The sequence below is a fragment of the Microcaecilia unicolor genome, chromosome 1 (assembly GCF_901765095.1).
Source record: "Microcaecilia unicolor chromosome 1, aMicUni1.1, whole genome shotgun sequence".
In the NCBI taxonomy this organism is placed as follows: Eukaryota; Metazoa; Chordata; class Amphibia; order Gymnophiona; family Siphonopidae; genus Microcaecilia; species Microcaecilia unicolor.
In genome coordinates this window covers 57743006-57762872 of record NC_044031.1, presented here as the reverse complement: position 1 = coordinate 57762872, position 19867 = coordinate 57743006, and the positions used below count along the sequence as shown (strand labels likewise).

Sequence of the window (19867 nt, the reverse complement as noted above, 5' to 3'; positions counted from 1 at the left end):
GAGCCAATTCTGGTTTCCTGCCATATTACATGCATGTAGATACCGTCCTGGGTCTCTCGGGGAAATTTGAACTGCATCTCTATTCATGATATGGAATAATACCAGGACTGGATCCAACTGTCTTTTGTGATATAAACTGTATGAGTCACCCTATTAGTTCTGTATTTGGAGCTGTCTCACTTAAATGCATCACATTTACAGTGGATGAATGTAAACTCAGTGTGCATTGTGAGGAGAAATGCCATAATATGTATACAAAAACATGCATCTCTGTTTTTTTTAGATGGTTCTAATGTGTGCTGGTTAAGGTGGACGAATGGAATTTTTATTTATGTAGTATGCTTCCTTCCTTCATAGACTTAACATTTGATAGGTTGAAAAACTGCTATCTTCTTTTTTAATTTATTACAATTGATTTGCCCATCACTGGCCATAGGAATGCTTTAGCACTATGAGCTGAGATTGAGGGTTTCATAGAGAAAGGTTAAAGATTTGCTCCCCAAAGAATGTCTGGAATGTTGGATAAAATGGTAAGACTGAGTACAGCAAGAGTTAATCATGGCAGTTTCTCTTTAGAATGAAATGAAGTTTTAAAAGAAAAAAAGACAAAATCAAATAGTAGGATTGATCTCTTTACATAAAAGTTTCAGAGTTGGAAGCATGTTGAAACTGATTCTTAAAGAAACAGAGAACTGTCGGTCTGAAAGGGACCTCTCATAATTATTTAGTTTCATGTAGGATTCACTATACTGTGTAAACTGTTTTCAAACATGTCCAGTCCTTGTGCCTCTCTGGGGTATGATCAGTACTTCTCTGGACCTCAGCAGCAACTTGTTGCACATAGAATTCACACTATGATTTGCTGAAGTGATCAGTCCAAACAATTTTTAATTTTATCTTTTTTTTATCTTTTTCTTTTATCAAAAACTTTTAATCTTATATATCTATGCTTCTTAAAAATTCTCTTGTCAAAAGCACTTATTTCATAAATGCAAGCTGTTATAAGGAGCCCAGCCAACAAGGGCCATGTTTCACCTCAGCTGCGTCAGCTGCATCAGGACTAGTTCCTACAGCAAAAGAATACAATTAAATTCTAACCAACTAACTCACACTATAAAACTCAAAATACAGAAGATGGTACCTTTACTAACTTCTAACACGGATTTCTGCCATATCTTCCTATTTATAATGCTTCATTCAAGATGGTGCCCGTTGCTGCCTAGGTCTAGAGAAATGATGGTATCTACACTGATTAAGAATTGTATAAACTATGGGTTATTGATATAGCGCTGGGTTTTTTCATATTGATGATTGTTTTACCTCCACACTATTAGGTATTATGGGCCTTTAAATTGATTTATCCCTGTGGTATGATTGAATAAATGGTTCAAATTGATAAGACAAATTTTCATAGAAAATGTTTTATTCTTATTACTATAAAGTTTAATAGAGAAGGTAAGCATATTTTAGCATTATGGCAAAGGAAGTGTCCTCTGGGTGGCTGTTACTGAAGCTAGAGCCAATTTATAGAATGTGACTGTTTTTTAAAACTATATGTTTTATGTCCTAAACAGCAAGAGTGAATGTTTATTTGAATGTTCCAAAGAAAGCTCATATAGAAAAATGCTCTCTACCTATATATATATTTTTTTAAAGTACAAGCTTACTTTTACAGTTTAAATTACAAGCTCACTTTAACAGTTTTAACTGTGACTACTTTTGCTCACAAACAGATCACCAGTCTAAAGAATTTCAGTTAACAAGCACCTGAGTTAAAATATACCTATCCAAAAGCCTAGTCTAGTTAAGTCAAACACAGTAAACAAAAATGGCATGGCTAAGAATTTTTAGAGCCCTCAATGCAGCTCCTCAAATTAGGTCAGCATCATTAACCTTATATTTACACATTTTACATCAGCTTAGAATAGAAATATGTGATTTTGACAATGACAACCTTTATTTATTTGGGATCTCTTTAGCAAATTACTATTCCCTATCATCAAGCCGATCAATCCATAGACTGGTGGGTTGTGTCCATCTACCAGCAGGTGGAGATAGAGAGCAATCTTTTGCTTCCATATATGTGGTCATGTGCTGCCGGAAATTCCCCAGTATGTTCTTTATCTAGCAGGTGTGTGGTCACACAGCAGCAGCTCTGGCTAGGTCTCCAAGCCTAATTGTTTAGGTTTTGTTGAGTACCTGGGGTTGAGGGCTCTTCGTGAGCAAGTGCAAACCTGGTGGTGCCAGGTCCCTCCTTTTCTCCCCCCTCCCGCTGGCTCCGTTAAAAACAAAACAAAACAAAAAAAACAGAAAAATAGACGTCCTTGAGAGAAAGACGTCCTTGGTTGCAGCTACTCACTGGGACTCCAAATCGTTGCAGCTTGGAGCGAGAAGCAGGTAATTTTACCTTTTCCTAGCAGGCAGGGGGTTCCCCGAACGGTCTCCACGTGGCTATGGCGCGAAAAGACGCTCTCCGGACCGCGTGCGCGCATCTAGCGGGGAAGTGGGGAGTTCAAAGGCAGAGACGCCTTTCTTGGGCGCCTTTTTCGGAATCGGGAGATTTCCCCGGGTTTTCCTCCAGTGCGGCGGTTTTTCCCGCCTTAGGCGCCCATCCCCCGCTGGCCACCCTCCCGGTTGTGGCCGGCCACGCTGCTCGGTCGGCTCCTTCTTGGGCCGCCCTTGAGGTGGGAGACATTAATGATATGGTCGCCCTTGACTCGGGCGACGGTATAAAGTCGGTGAAATTACAGCGCCATTCTTCCCGCGCGGCTCCTTCGCGGAGTGTCGCGGCGGACGCCATTTTAGATGCGCAGCTCGCCTCTCCCCCGCTCTTGGGAGCGCAGGTTGAGAGTGCCTCTAGGGCCGTGGCCCAGGCTGCAGAAGTGCACAGACTGGGGGGTTTCTCCCCTGAGTTTATTTTACTGTTGCATCAGGCTTTCCTTATGCAAAACGCTGCCCCTGCCCCTCTGTCTGATAAGGGTGATGAGGCTTCCATGATCAAGCGCCCTCGGGTGGATCTCCAGGCCCTAGGGGACTCGGTCTCCTCTGATGTGGATGAGGGCAGCGTATCTGAGTTCTCCCAAAGGTCCTTAGGGGATTCTGTGGAGGAGACTGATCCCCGCTCAGATGGAGCGGATGACCCCTCTGCAGCGCGGCTTTTTCGCTCAGAGGATTTGCCCAACCTTTTAGTGCAGGCCATGAGCATTCTGAAAATTTCCTCTCCGGAGGAAGGCCCTCTCTCAGCCTCAGCTGGCTCTGCCATTAAGCTGGGAACTAAGCGCCCACCCAGAACCTTCCACGTTCATGAAGCCATGCAGACTTTAATTTCGGCTCAATGGGATGCCCCTGAAGCGAGCCTTAAGGTAGCCAGAGCCATGTCCCGTCTGTACCCGCTGCCTGAGGGTGAACGGGAGGCCTTTCTCTGGCCTACAGTAGACTCTTTAATCACTGCGATGACTAAGAAGACGGCTCTACCGGTGGAAGGTGGCACTGCCCTGAAGGACGCTCAGGAGATTGGAGGCGTCCTTAAGGTCGGCCTTAGAGGCAGCCGCCCTGAGCTTGCAAGCCTCGGTTTGCAGCTCCTATGTGGCCAGGGCATGCCTGACCGTTTTGCAGCAGGCTTCCCCCTCGGATTCTTCCTTGAGGGCAGACCGACCGTCCCTGGAGTCGGGCCTGGCCTACTTGGTGGACTTGCTGTATGATGTCTTGAGAGCCTCGGCTAAAGGTATGGCTCAGACAGTTTCTGCCCGGCGGTGGCTGTGGCTTAAGCACTGGTCGGCTGACCATGCCTCAAAATCGCGCCTAGCCAAGTTGTCTTTTAAAGGCAAGCTGCTCTTTGGGGACGAGCTGGACAAGATTGTGATCGAGCTTGGCACATCTAAGGGCAAGAGGTTGCCGGAGGGCAGGACTCGGGCCGGCAGTGCTCGCCCTGGTCCCTCCAAGTGCTGGTTTCAGAAAGCCCGTCGGTATCGCCTGGGCAAGTTGGCCTCCTCTTCTTTCAAGCGGAACTTTCCCCCCAAGCAGCATTCCTTTCGCAGGGACCGCCGTCCCGGAGGTTCTTCCTTCGGCCCTCCCCCAGGGTCTCGTACCCAATGACGGGGCCCTGGTCCATGCCCCAGAGCAGATCGGAGGACGGCTATCCTCGTTTCTGGGCGAGCGGGTAACTTCAGACGCTTGGGTTCTGGAAGTCATCAGAGACGGCTACAAACTAGAGTTCTGCCGGCCCCTAAGAGACGGGTTCGTAAACTCTCCCTGCAAGTCTTTAGTCAAAGCGGCGGCAGTACAGCAGACTTTGGACAACCTGCTCCGCCTGGGCGCGGTGGTCCCAATGCCAGTAGATCAACTTGGCAAGGGACGTTACTCCATTTACTTTGTGGTGCCAAAGAAGGGAGGTGCTGTGCGGCCTATCCTCGACCTCAAAGGAGTCAATCGGGGCTTAAAGATACGGCACTTCTGGATGGAGACTCTCCGCTCCGTAATTCCATAACGAATCGGTACGGAATGGCTATGCACGAAGGAAAGGAATGGCTATGCACCCTTTGTAAAACCGTCGGAAAATCGGCCCATAGAGCATGCGCAGAGCAGCCAAGCGTTGTGCTGGCTGCTCTGCGCATGCCAAGGACGTCAGAAAAAAAAAAACAGGTCCTTTATGGACGTCCTGCTACCGGTTTGGCACAGATGCTTTCTCAGGCCACCTCTCTTCCGGTTCTCCTGCCTTTGCTGATGCCTTCCTTCAATGAGTAGTTCCAAGCCATGCTTGAGGAGGGGCTGGCGCAGATTCAAACCGCTCTATCAAGGGTGCTTGCTCCACCTGCGGATCAGCCCTAGATTCTTCTTGAGGGTCAACTCATGCCTGTGCCGGGTGTTGACATCGACACATATGGTAGCGCTCCTGACGTCCGACGGCAGCCCCAGGTCCAAAATTCTTCCTAGCAACAAAGTTTGCTAGAGCCCTCGTGCGCACAAGTGCGCGCACCGCGCATGCGCTACCATGCCCCTCAGTCAACTTACAAAGCAAGACAAGGGAAGAGAACTCTAAAGGGGTGGCGGGCGGGTTGGTGAGACAATCAGCCTACTGTCCTCGGAGAATACCTGCTACAGGTATGTATCTTTTGCTTTCTCTGAGGACAAGCAGGCTGCTTGTTCTCACTGATGGGGTATCCCTAGCCCCCAGGCTCACTCAAAACAACAAACAGGGTCAATTGGGCCTTGCAACGGTGAGGACATAACATAGATTGACCTGAAAAATAACAACTAACTGAGAGTGCAGCCTGGAACAGAACAAAAATGAGCCTAGGGGGGTGGAGTTGGATTCTAGACCCCAAACAGATTCTGCAGCACTGACTGCCCAAACCGACTGTCACGTCGGGTATCCTGCTGAAGGCAGTAATGAGATGTGAATGTGTGGACAGATGACCATGTCGCAGCCTTGCAAATCTCTTCTATAGTGGCTGACTTCAAATGGGCCACTGACGCTGCCATGCCTCAATACTATGAACCGTGACATGACCCTCAAGAGTCAGCACAGCTTGGGCTTAAGTGAAGGATATGCAATCTGCTAGCCAATTTGAAATGGTGCGTTTCCCGACAGCCACTCCCCTTCTGTTGGGATCAAAAGAAACAAACATTTGAGCGGACTGTCAGAATGGGCTTGTCCACTCCAGATAGAAGGCCAATGCTCTTTTGCAGTCCAATGTGTGCAACTGACGTTCAGCAGGGCGGGTATGAGGACAGGGAAAGAATGTTGGCAAGACAATTGACTGGTTCAGATGGAACTCCGACACTACCTAGGGCAAGAACTTAGGGTGAGTGCGGAGAACTACTCTGTTATGATGAAATTTAGTATATGGAGCATGGGCTACCAAAGCTTGGAGCTCACTGACTCTACGAGCTGAAGTAACAGCCACCAAGAAAATGACCTTCCAGATCAAGTACTTCAGATGGCAGGAATTCAGTGGCTCAAAAGGAGATTTCATCAGCTGGGTGAGAACGACATTGAGATCCCATGACACTGGTGGAGGTTTGACAGGGGGCTTTGACAAAAGCAAACCTCTCATGAAGCGAACAACTAAAGGCTGTCCAGAGATAGACTTACCTTCTACACGGTAATGATAAGCACTAATTGCACTAAGATGAACTCTTACAGAGTTGGTGTTAAGACCAGACTCAGACAAGTGCAGAAGGTATTCAAGCAGGGTCTGTGTAGGACAAGAGCGAGGGTCTAGGGCCTTGCTGTCACAGCAGACAACAAACCTCCTCCATTTAAAAGAGTAGCTTTTTAGTGGAATCTTTCCTGGAAGCAAGCAAGACCCGGGAGACACCCTCCGACAGACCCAAGGAGGCAAAGTCTAGGCTCTCAACATCCAGGCCGTGAGAGCCAGGGACCGGAGGTTGGGATACAGAAGCGCCCCCTCGTTCTGAGAAATGAGGGTTGGAAAACACTCCAATCTTCACGGTTCTTCGGAGGACAACTCCAGAAGAAGCGGGAACCAAATCTGACGCGGCCAGAAGGGAGAGATCAGAATCATGGTTCCAGGATCTTGCTTGAGTTTCAGCAAAGTCTTCCCCACCAAAGTTATGGGAGGATATGCATACAGGAGGCCCTTGCCCCAATGTAGTAGAAAGGCATCCGACGCTAGCCTGCTGTTTGCCTGAAGTCTGGGAACTGAGGGACCTTGTGATTGGTCTGAGTGGCAAAAAGATCCACCAAGGGGGTGCCCCACGCTCGGAAGATCTTGCATACCACGCTCGAGCTGAGCGACCACTTGTGTGGTTGCATTATCCTGCTCAATCTGTCGGCCAGACTGTTGTTTACATCCGCCAGATAGGTGGCTTGGAGAAACATGCCATGCCGGCGAGCCCAAAGCCACATCTGAATGGCTTCCTGACACAGGGGGAGAGATCCGGTGCCCCCCTACTTGTTGATGTAGTACATGGCAACCTGATTGTCCGAATTTGAATGATTTGATTGGACAGCTGATCTGTGAAAGCCTTTAGCACATTCCAGACCCCTCTCAACTCCAGGAGGTTGATCTGAAGACCGGTTTCCTGGAGGGACCAAGCTCCTTGAGTGTGGAGCCCATCGACATGAGCTCTCCACCCCAGAAGAGATGCATTGGTCGTCCGCACCTTTTGTTACTGAGGAATTTGAAAGGGACATCCCACGGTCAAATTGGATCGAATTGTCCACCAATAGAGGGAATTGAAAAACTCTGTGGATAGCTGGATAACATCCTCTAGATCCCCCGCAGCCTGATACCACTGGGAAGCTAGGGTCCATTGAGCTGATCTCATGTGAAGGCAGGCCATGGGAGTCACATGAACTGTGGAGGCCATATGGCCCAACAATCTCAACATCTGCTGAGCTGTGATCTGCTGAGACGCTTTGACCCAAGAAACGATGGACAGAAGATTGTCTGCCCTTGCTTTGGGGAGGTAGGCGTGAGCCGTCTTGGAGTCCAGCAGCGCTCCTATGAATTCTAGTTGTTGGATTGGAAGAAGATGGGACTTTGGATAATTGATAACAAACCCGAGTAGCTCCAGGAGTTTGAGAGTCATCTGCATGGACTGCTGAGCTCTTGCCTCGGAAGTGCTCTTCACCAGCCAATCGTCGAGATAAGAGAAGACATGCACTCCCAGCTTGCGTAGAGACGCTGCCACTACCGCCAGGCATTTGGTGAACACCCGGGGCACGGAGGCGAGACCAAAGGGCAGTACACAATACTGAAAGTGCTGTGTTCCCAGACGGAATCGAAGATACTGCCTGTGAGCTGGCAGTATCGGAATATGTGTATAAGCATCCTTCAAGTCCAGAGAGCATAGCCAATCATATTCCTGAATCATGGGAAGAAGGGTGCCCATGGAAAGCATCCTGAACTTTTCTCGAATCAGATATTTGTTCAGGGCCCTTAGGTCTAGGATGGGACGCATCCCCCCTGTTTTCTTTTGCACAAGGAAGTTCCTGGAATAGAATCCCAGCCCTTCTTGCCCCGGTGGAACGGGCTAGACCGCATTGGCGCTGAGAAGGACGGAGAGTTCCTCTGCAAGTACCTGCCTGTGCTGGAAACTGAAGGACTGAGCTCCCGGTGGACAATTTGGAGGTTTAGACATCAAATTGAGGGATTATCCTAGCCGGACTATTTGGAGAACCCACTGATCGGAGGTTACAAGAGGCCACCTCTGGTGAAAAATTTTAACCTCCCTCCAACCGGTAGATCGTCCGGCACAGACACTTTTAAGTCGGCTATGCTCACCTGGAGCCAGTCAACAGCTTGTCCCTTGCTTTTGCTGTGGAGCTGCAGGGGTCTGTTGAGGCGCACGCTGTTGACTTGAACGAGCGCACTGGGGCTTAGCAGCCTGAGCAGGCTGGCAGGAAGGAGGATTGTACCTGCGCTTATTGTAAGCATAGGGAGCATTCCTCCGACCCCCATAAAAAAACGTCTACTTCTTCACCTATGGGAACATCGCGAGGAGAGGATGTACATTCCCTTTCCTCTCAGTCACAGGAGAACCTCTCTGGAGCCGTCGGTGGACACAGACCGGCTGTAGTAACCCTAGATACTTTATGGGACGCAATACAGGGTCTGAATGGTACTCTTCAGTAGATTTCAAATAGTACACGTGGAGAGGTGGCTGAAATCAAGCAAACCCAGGAAATCTTCACAGCCCAGCTCGAGACTCATGCCACTAAAATGGAGGTACTTGAAAATGATATACAAATTCGTAAAACTTTTTCTTCCAGTGTCTCCAAAGATAAAAATTTTCAAATGCGGAAGATTGAATACCTTGAAAATCAGATAAGGAGAAATAACTTAAGACTTTTAAATTTTCCTAAATCTCCATCAATATCAGCGTTGGAAATGTTTAAAAGATATCTTATAGACATTTTGTATATTCCTCTTGAGAATATTCCGCCTATTACTAGGATTCAGAATATCTCTGGAATACGAAAAGCAGAAAATCCTGCTTTACCAAATTTAAATGTAACTGAATTTCTTGAGACGTCACTGGAGGTTATAACAGAAAGGCCACTGTGATAGTGACATTTGTCCTTGAATTGGATCGTAATAATATACTTAAATTGTTTTTCAGCCACATCAATGATGATTTTCTAGGAGCAAGAATGCAAATTTTCCCGGACCTATCTAGGGATATACAAAAGAGAAGTAAGGAATTTTTGCAATTGAAATCAAGATTGCTTAATATAGGTGGTACTTTTCTTCTCATGTATCCCTGTAGGTGTTTAGTTTCATTAAATTCCTCTAATAATATATTCCTTGAGCCTAGCAAATTATCAGAACTTATCTTGACTAGGGAGTAGAATAAGACTTTGTTTGATATACTATGTATCTACTGTACTTTTTTGAGGAAACCCCTCGGGTTTTTTTTTTTATTTTACTTGGTGTTAATTTTCTTAGTTCTTGGATTCATTTGTGGACAAATAATTAATATGGTTTTTCTTATGACAAATTAAGTAAGGATATTTCTGGATTCCTGTAGATTTATGTTGGTACATGAATGTAAAATTCAAAATTCATAAATAAAAAAATTTAAAAAAACCATGTCTACTTGAAGAGGTAGATGCTGAAGGCGTCCGGTGGGAGAGTTTGTCGAATGCGGTATCCCGCTGATGGAGCTGTTCTACCACCTGTTCGACCTTCTCGCCAAAAATATTATTCCCCCGGCAAGGAGCGTCTGCAGTCCGCTGCTGGACTCGATTCTCCAGGTCAGAGGCACGCAGCCATGAGAGTCTGTGCATCACTATACCTTGAGCAGCGGCCCTAGACGTAGCATCAAAAGTATCATAAGCACCCCTAGACAGGAATTTACGACACGCCTTCAGCTGCTGACCACCTCCTGAAAAGGCTTGGCCTGCTCCGAAGGGAGCTGATCGACCAAGTCCACCAGTTGCTTCACATTATTCCGCATATGGATGCTCGTGTAGAGCTGGTAGGTCTGGATCTTGGTCACAAGCATAGAGGAATGATAGGCCTTCCTCCAGTGGTGTGCTGGAGCAGGCTCTCACAGGCTCTCGAGAGCCGTTTGTTAAGTTTTTAAGAATTTTGGGATCCGGTTCTCCAAGGCTACTTTAACAAATGGATCCCAAAATGTGGGCTTGGGCCCCTCCTGAATTCTCTTTTACTTTGCTGGCTAGAGAGAGCCCCCTGTTAACAATTTACTAGCACACCCCTGCCTTCCTCCCAAAAGAGTCCAGAGTTCTAGACTCCCGCCCCGGGGGCGCCGAGGCGTAATCCCTAGAACTCTTGGCTCTCTTGAGAGCGGAATCCACAACCACAGTCATGAGACAATTGGATCTTCATCAACTCCGGGTCCCCGTGAATCCGGTACTGGGACTCAGCTTTTTTAGGGATGGTGGGATTAGTTAGTGGTTTCATCCAGTTTGCCATCAATGTCTGCTTAAAGACATTATGAAGGGGAACAGTGGATGACTCCTTAGGTGGTGAAGGATAGTCCAGGACCTCGAACATCTCAGCCCTGGGCTCATCCTTAGTGACCACTGGGAAGGGAATGGCCGTAGACATTTCCCGGACAAAAGACGAGAAAGATAAACTCTCGGGGGGAGAAAGCTTTATCTCTGGTGAAGGAGTAGGATCAGAAGGAAGACCACAAGACCCCTCATCCGAGAAATATCTTGGGTCCTCCTCTGCCTCCTACGAGGCCTCTCCCTCGGTATCAGACACGATCTCTCTGACTGCAGTCTGAAGCTGGGCCCATCTCGACGCCGAGGAGCAATGTCCTTGATGGCGGTGTCGAGAAGTAGACTCCCATGCTAACGGCGATGAAGCTCCGTCCACCGACATCGACGGGGAAACCACTTGGGTGGCAGACGACGCCGGCACCGACGCCGAAGGCCGCACCACGGACGGGGAGCCAGCCGCCGCATCTATCAACGGTACCATAGGTGCAAGCACCGCCGGTACCGGAACAGACGATCGCAGCAGCCTTTCCAGGATCCCTGGAAGAAGGGCTTTGAGGCGCTCGTCAAGAGTGGCTGTGGAGAAAGGCTGGGGAATCGGTGCAGGAGTCGAAGCCCGAATCTGCTGAGGAGGTGGAGGCTGTACCAGGCTGTCCGGAGAAGTGTGCATCGACACCTCCTGAATGGAGGGTGAGCAAGTCCTCCTGGCGTCGATGCTTCATGGATGCCGAATCCTTCGGCATCCCGGAGCTCTCGGTACCGTAGCAGGAGGGCGACCAATGCCCGTGCTGCTTCGCTCGAAGCACAGTCTCAGTACCCCCCCCCCCCGGTACTGTTGAGGAAGACGTTGAATCCAAACGTCTCTTCAGGGTCGGGTCCGAAGAAGGTCGGTCCCGATGGGCCTGCACCGCAGGGGTCCTCGAGGCAGGTGGAGACCCACTCGATGGCCCACTGCTGCCAGCGTGAGATGCTCTCTGGACAGCCATTACCTGCGCTCCGGACGTCTGCACTCTCTGGTGCCGACATTGACACCGCCGCCGCCGATCTCGGTACCGCTGTCGACGCCGAAGGACCGGGCAAAGCGTGGAACAGGTGCTCCCACTGACTAATCTCGACGCTTGTGTCCGCTTTTTAAGGCCACGACACAAAGTACAAGCGTCAGGGCGGTGACTCACCCCAAGACACTGAATACACGAAGCGTGTGGATCAGTGACTGAGATTTCCCAGCTGCACCAAGTGCACTTCTTGAAGCCACTGGCGATCTTCGATGACATTGACGGAAAAATCCTGGCGGCGAAATCAAAAGACACGATGGCGCCAAAAAGAAGGGAAAAATAAAACCCCGTACGGGCGGCCAACAGTGCCGCACACGAAACAAAAACAAAAAAACTACCGCAAACTAGAGAGAAGGGCGGCTAACTTTAACTTTTTTTTTTTTTTTTTGAAACAAGAAAACAAGCGAGCGAAAACGAGGAAAAAAGACGGTAAAAACCATTCATCTCCCTATGTACGCAAGCATCCTTCTAGCTTTCATAGTTGTCTTTTCTACCTGTTTGGCCTTCTTAGGATGATCACATGCGATCACACTCAAGTCCCGCTTCTCTTTTATGCACAAAAGTTCTTTACCCCCTAAACTGTATGGTTCTCTTGGGTTTTTGAAGCCCAAATGCATGACCCTGCATTGTTTAGCATTAAATCTAAGTTGCCCAATTTCAGACCATTATTCTAGCTTCACTAAGTCCTTGCTCACGTTATCCACACCATCATGGGTCTCTGCCTTATTGCAGATTTTGGCATCATTCGCAAAGCAGCATACCTTACCAGACAGCCCTTCAGAAATATTGCTTACAAAAATGTTAAAAAGAACAGGCCTGCTAAATTTTGAGCCCACCAAGGCCAGTGAAAGTACCTGCATATAATAAATATAAACCACTTTGGTTGTAGCACAGAAGGTGATATATCAAATCTATGAACTTTTACTCTTTAAAAGGAAGCTTTGGAACGAGAGCATAGGATGAAAGTGAAAGGTGATAGACTGAGGAGTAATATTAGCAATTCTTGCATCTTTCTTTATCGGGATACATCTAGACAATGAGCAAATTTTAGGTAGACTGTACTGACCCTGGGCTTGGGAGTCACCCTTTTGTGTGCCTGACTTGGTGTCCCACGATTCTGGCCTCCCCTCCATGTCCAGTGATTCTCCTCTGCCCTGCCCTCCCTTCTGTGTCCCACGATTCTCCCCTTGCCTCCCATCCCCTCTATGTCCAGCAATTCTCCTCTGCCCTGCCCTCCCATTCGTGTCCCGAAATTCTCTCCTCTCCTCCCATCCCACCCGTGTCCATCGATTCTCCTCTTCCCTGCCTTTCCCTCACCTTGATGTCCCGCGATTCTGTCCTCTGCGATTGTCGTCTGCCCTGCCCTCCCATCTGTGTCCTGCAATTCTCTCCTCTCCTCCCATCCATATCCATTGATTCTCCTCTGCCCTGCCCTTGCTTTCCCTCAATTCTGTCCTCCCCTCCATGTCCAGCAATTGTCCTATTCCCTGCCCTGCCCTCCCATCCGTTCGCAACATCCTGACAGCTCGCCTCCAGCGTTCCCTTCCCTCTCACTGTTCCGCCCTCCTCTGATGTCATATCCTCTTTACACAAGGGCGAGACAGTGAGAGGGAAGGGAACGCTGGAGGCTTGCTGACATCAGGATGTTACGAACCCAGCCAGCCAGCCATAGAACGTTGAGGTACAAATTATTCTATATAATAATTTGCACCTCCAACATTCTACGTCTGGATGCCTGGGTTCGTAACATCCATGCCCACTCGTTGTCCCGCCCTCGCGTCAAAACTTAATGACGTCAGAGGGTGGAACAATGAGGGGGAAAGGAACGCTGGAGGCAAGATGAATGTCAGGAGGAGAGAATCGCGGGACATCGAGGGGAGGGAGGGAAGGAGAAAAGGCAGGGCAGAGGAGAATTGATGGACATGGATGGGAGAACAGTCATAGGCGCCCCATATAAGAGGCTTGGGGAGGCTTACTGTGACTTTCCCCTGGCTGCTGCCCCCCAAATGCAGGGCTGCATGGCGCAGCAGCACTGCAGCCAGGCAGCTTTCGGACGGTCCCTCCTCTCCCCGATCGAAAGCCCTCCTCTCTGTTCCTCCCCCCCTTGCACATGTTTAACCCTTTTACTTTCAGGTGCAGCAACGGCAGTGAAGAGGACACACAGCGGGCTCGCCTCCAGCTTCTCCCTTCCCTCACGCAGTCTCCCGCTTTCTGCGATGATGCATTTCCTGTTTCCGCGAGGGCGGGGACACTGTGTGAGGGAAGGGAGAAGCTGTGTTGTCCTCTTCACTGCCATCACTGCACCTGAAAGTAAAAGGGTTAAATGGGGGGGGGGGGGGGGAAGGAACGGAGAGGAGGGCTGTCAGGGAGCTGAGGGAGGGCATGGAGAATTGCTGGACATGGATGGGAGGGCAGGGGGAGAGAAGAGATGGCTGGAATTGGATGGGAGGGCAGGGGGAGAGAAGAGATGGCTGGAATTGGAGAGGAGGGCAGGGGGAGAAGAGATCGCTGGAGAGGAGGGGAGGGCAGGGGAGAGAAGAGATCGCTGGACATGGATGGATGGAGTGAAGGGCAGGGGAGAGAGGAGAATTGCTGGACTTAGATGGATGAATGGGGGCAGGGGAGAGGAAATTTGCTGGACATGGATGGATGGAGGGGAGGGAAGTTAGGAAGGAGATGCACATGGATGGAGGGGAGGGAAGAGAGGAGAAATGCTGGACATGGATGGAGTCTGCATACTCTTTATCTTTTAAAAAATACTATAAAAATCACAAAAAAAGAAAGATTAAAACCAAAAAAAAACATAGATAAAACAATCCGTATCTCATACCCCTGGAGCATATTACTTATTATACACCCTTCCCAATTATATAACTGCTTGGCCAAAAACTCTAGTTTTACTTGATTTTTTGTAACACGGACTGTACTCTTTACCCTATGGCTATGCCATATCAGGTCTTTGTAAGCCACATTGAGCCTGCAAATAGGTGGGAAAATGTGGGATACAAGTGCAATAAATAATAATAATAATAATAAATAATAATATTACAGAGCCGGTGGTGGGAGGCAGGGATAGTGCTGGGCAGACTTATACGGTCTGTGCCAGAGCTGGTGGTGGAAGGCGGGATTGGAGGTTGGGAAGCAGGGATAATGCTGGGCAGACTTATACGGTCTGTGCCAGAGCTGGTGGTGGGAGGCAGGGATAGTGGTTGGGAGGTGGGGATAGTGCTGGGCAGACTTATACAGTCTTTGCCAGAGCCGGTGGTGGGAGGCAGGGATACTACTACTATTTAGCATTTCTATAGCGCTACAAAGCAGTGCTGGGCAGACTTATACGGTCTGTGCCGGGGCTGGTGGTTGGGAGGCGGGGATGGTGCTGGGCAGACTTATATGGTCTGTGCCAGAGCCGGTGGTGGGAGGCGGGGATAGTGCTGGGCAGACTTATACGGTCTGTGCCAGAGCCGGTGGTGGGAGGCGGGGATAGTGCTGGGCAGACTTTATACGGTCTGTGCCCTGAAGAGCACAGGTACAAATCAAAGTAGGGTATACACAAAAAGTAGCACACATGAGTTGTCTTGTTGGGCAGACTGGATGGACCATGCAGGTCTTTTTTCTGCCGCCATCTACTATGTTACTATGTTACTTATCATGACAGAACATTTCTCCTAACGGGTCCCTTAAAAACATAATCGCCATTATATTATAACCTTGCGCCCATTTCATTTGTGTGAGAAACGGGCCTTTTTTACTAGTATTAGATAAGGCTCAAGTTCTCAAAGTAAGGGGATTCAGTACAAATGGTGGAGCATTACAAACTAGGAAAATATGATACACCTTCTTCTTAGAATGTTGGGTGTTATTAGGAAGGGTATGGAGTCCAGGTGTGCGGATGTTATAATGCCGTTGTATCGCTCCATGGTGCGACCGCACCTGGAGTATTGTGTTCAGTACTGGTCTCCGTATCTCAAAAAAGATATAGTAGAATTGGAAAAGGTACAGCGAAGGGCGACAAAAATGATAGTGGGGATGGGACGACTTTCCTACGAAGAGAGGCTGAGAAGGCTAGGGCTTTTCAGCTTGGAGAAGAGACGGCTGAGGGGAGATATGATAGAAGTGTATAAAATAATGAGTGGAATGGATCGGGTGGATGTGAAGCGACTGTTCACGCTATCCAAAAATACTAGGACTAGAGGGCATGAGTTGAAGCTACAGTGTGGTAAATTTAAAACGAATCGGAGAAAATTTTTCTTCACCCAACGTGTAATTAGACTCTGGAATTCGTTGCCGGAGAACGTGGTACGGGCGGTTAGCTTGACGGAGTTTAAAAAGGGGTTAGATAGATTCCTAAAGGACAAGTCCATAGACCGCTATTAAATGGACTTGGAAAAATTCCGCATTTTTAGGTATAACTTGTCTGGAATGTTTTTACGTTTGGGGAGCGTGCCAGGTGCCCTTGACCTGGATTGGCCACTGTCGGTGACAGGATGCTGGGCTAGATGGACCTTTGGTCTTTCCCAGTATGGCACTACTTATGTACTTATGTACTTAAAACAAAATGCCTTTAAAATACGTGCTCTGAGTAGTTCGCTAGTGGAATAAAGTATTTGATCACTTCATTTTAAATGAACTTTCTTTGGGATCAGTATTAAGTGTGGCTTTTGCAGACACTTAAACCACATTGAGTAGGCTGGGAGCTGATGGGGCGCTCTGGGGCAGAGCTGGGAAGTTATGTGGGCATTGGCAATATTCAGTGGCTGTGTCCATATAGCCAGTGTGGATTTGGTGAATGAATAGTTTAATTTTTATTCTAGAATATTTAAAGAAAATGCTCCTATCTTAACAGTAGAAAAATGCTTAGACTGACTTTTTTCTTCTCACCCTTTACCTCAGGAAGGGACCAAGCATTGTGGATTGATTGTCCAGGCACTAGCTAAAGATAAGCTGTCTGTTGAAGAATGGTTTCTTATCTTTATCAGGCACAAAAGTGACTTATTTATGGTCCTGGGATTAGCTATCTGTATTCTGTCTAACCCCTGATCTTTGTATTTTGTTATCCCTGAATAGAATGGATTCATTACCTCATCTGTAGATTAGGCTGTAAAAATGTATCCATTTTGAATCTTAGTTTAGAAGAGACTATGGTGAACAATGTCCCTGTTGGACTCTTCTCCCTGTTAACAGGTTATGCAAATCTAAAATAGACTGGTTTTGTTGAGCATTTGTAGATTTGGATTTATTTATAGGATTTTATAATTCGGCACCAGCCAGGTATGTAGGACTGCATAGAAGGCAGTACTAACTTTGTCCATTTATCTATGCAGATATAGCACTAAATATCAGCCTTATCCGCATAACTTTCAGGCACTGCTGATGACCCGGATATTCAGTGCCAGTTTGTAGATATGGCTTGGTTCTTTAAATCTGGGTCTAATCTAGCCATCAGCTAACTGCTGTGAACTGTATTTTAAAAATTTGTGATCAACAAAAAGCCTTCAGAGTCTCTCTACCTTAGGCTGCTTTTTTTTTCATTTTATAAATCATTACAAATAATATTAGCTCATTTAAAAAAATCTTTTCAAGTTTCTATAAACATCGGTCTCAAATTTTTTGTGGAACTGATGTCAATGGACAAAAGCGTGTCTGACTCTCGAAAGAATCATACAGAGCTTAGTGAGTCTTTTACTAAAACTTAGCGTGTGCTAAATGCTGAGAAGCTCATTTTATACCTATGGGCTTCTTGGCATTTAGCACGTGTTAAGCTTTAGTAAAAGGGCCCCTTAATATTCAAATATTTTCTGTGAGGACAAGCAGGCCTATGATTCTCACAGGTTGGTAGCGCGATCCACGTTTCCCATTCCAGAGCTTGTGACAAGCTTTTACAGAGCTCTTTGGAGCGTGAGTTCCTTCTTGCCCGCCACGAGAGTGTGGGACCACCACTTCTGTTTTTCCGCAGTGAGGAGTGGATGCATTTTTCTCTCTGCCGGTTCCGTTTTCTATGACATCTGCTTTTTGTGCCTTTCCAATTTTTCTTTTACTTTTACTTTTATTCTGTACTTTGGGGTATTCTTCCTTACATTTTAAGTTTATTTTCCCCTTTTTTAGGTTTCCTTTATTTTTACCATTCTCAGTAGGCCACATTTAGGCTTGAGCTTCAGTTGGGTTCTTCCATTCATTTTTCTCTGGTGCTTTGCATCTTTTTCGGCATTATCAAATCTTTTGATTTAGCCACAGCTGGTTTTCCTTCCATATCATCGAAGGTTCCTAGTGGCTTTCAATGCTGTACCTGGTGCAATAAGATGTTCTTTAGCAAAGACTCATCCTTGGTGTCTCCAGTGTTTGGGGCCTCAGCATATCCCTTCTAACTGTCTTTTGTATCTTCATATGAAGAAAAGAACACAGCCATAGACGCTCAAAAAGAGAAACTTTTTGGATCCTAGTTCGAAACCTCGACATCAGTCCATATGGCTGCAAGACCCTTAGACACTGGGAGTGACCATACATTGGGTGCGTCTCCCCCTGCCTTGACTCTGGCTGCTTGACCTGACCCCAACATGACGTGAGGACTTGATGTCGTCCTTAGCACTGAGGAGCGCTGATACATAATTCTCCAGGCAGCCAGGACCAGACATGCTTCTACCCCACATGTTCAGCAGCATGCTTCTACATAGACGCCCCAGCTTTTCCCCGATGTTGGCCCTCGATGAGTGCCTCTGGGCCTTGCTCCCTGAGCTTTTGTAGGGGTTTATACAACAGAGTGCTTCAGCATCTGAGGTGCTTGCGCCTGCCATTCCTCTTGCTGCTGTCCTGCATGGCCATCAGTCTTCGATGCTGGTGTTTCTTGTGATCTTGGTGTCAATTGCTGCGTGTGTTGGCACCTCCTTGACATCGGTGGCGTAAGCTTCGCTGGACTTGAGCCTGGAGCCAACACCTTGATGCTTCTTTCAAGGACATGGTTCCTCTTTGATGAGGCAGACTCGGTCTCAGCCCTCCCATGAGGAGTTCCTGGCTGACACTGATGAGGAGTGCCCATGGGAGTCGGAAGTGGATCCATGGTACTTCTCGGAGGAGGAGTCTTATGGCAAACTGTCTGATCCCTCCCCACCACAAGAAAGAAGAAAGTCTCCACCTGAGAGCCTTTCCTTCACATCTTTTATTAAAGAAATGGCAAATGCCATTCCAATTCCTTTGGAAGTGGAGGGTGAGCACAGGTCTAAGATGTTCGAGGTCCTGGTCTACGAGTCTCCTCCTAGATAGGTAATGATGGTCCCGCTTCATGAGATTTTGCGGGACATTCGAGGGAAGAACTGCCGGAGAGGGGGCAAGGGGAGAATTACCGGATGGGGAAAGAGTGGGTAAGGTGAGAGATGCCAGATGGGGAAAGGGGGGATAGATGCTGGAGGGGGGAAGGGGGAAGAGATGCCGAAGGGGGGAAAGGGGGAAGAGATGCCGGATGGGGAGAGAGGGGGCAAGGGAGAGAGATACCGTATGGGGAGAGAGGAGGCAAGGGGGAGAGGTACCGGATGGGGAGAGAGGAGGCAAGGGGGAGAGATACTGGATGGGGAGAGAGGAGGCAAGGGGGAGAGATGCCGGATGGGGAGAGAAGGGGGCAAGGGGGAGAGATATCAAATGGGGAGAGGGGGACAAGGGGGAGAGATGCCGGATTGGGGGGGGGGGGGGAGGGAGCAAGGGGAGAGAGGTAGAAAATGATGTTATTTTTAGCTTAAGATAAAGTAGTATGGTAGCTGTGTTAATTTTTTTTTTAATTTGTAGTTAATTTGTAATGTAGTGAATAGAATGCTGGTTTTTGAAATTTACATAGTCTATCTTTATAGCAGTACAAGGGGAAATTATTTGTTTTTCTGGTGTTATCCTGCATGCCAGAGTCTGGTTTTGGGGGTTTCAGCTGGAATTTTTGTATTTTATTAGTTTACGGTCCCTCTTAGGGTTTCTTTTGTTGGACCTAGGGACTTGTGTACTATTTTCAATGATGCCTTTTATATGTTCCATTGCTGGTAAAATAGGTGTGGCTACTGTGGGGGTGGAGCCATAATGACCCTGCCCTTAAGGTTGGCCCTTTATGATTACTGGTACCTTTTTTCCTACAAAAAAAGCACTGAATAGATCTAGCTAGAACAGCTTTTACAGTTTTGAAGAGCTCTCCCAACATCTTTCTTGTTCATTTCATTTTGAGGACAAAATTGGATTTAAACAAGAGATAAACTAGCTGTTCATAAATCAAGATTGGTTATTGCTGTACAACAAACTCTGTCCTCACTTGCCGTTGCTGTTAGGAAGTTAACAGCAGTATCCTAAACTTGTTATTGACCCAGGTTCTTTTGATATTTGTGTTAGCAGTGTTAAATTGCTTCATAACAGG

General features: G+C 47.6%; 1 protein-coding gene across 5 annotated transcripts in view; it reads left to right on the top strand.

Annotated features, from left to right (window-relative positions):
* NKTR (natural killer cell triggering receptor) overlaps positions 1-19867 on the top strand; it is a 364002-nt gene that overhangs the window by 118923 nt on the left and 225212 nt on the right. The gene's annotated exons all lie outside the window — the stretch shown is intronic.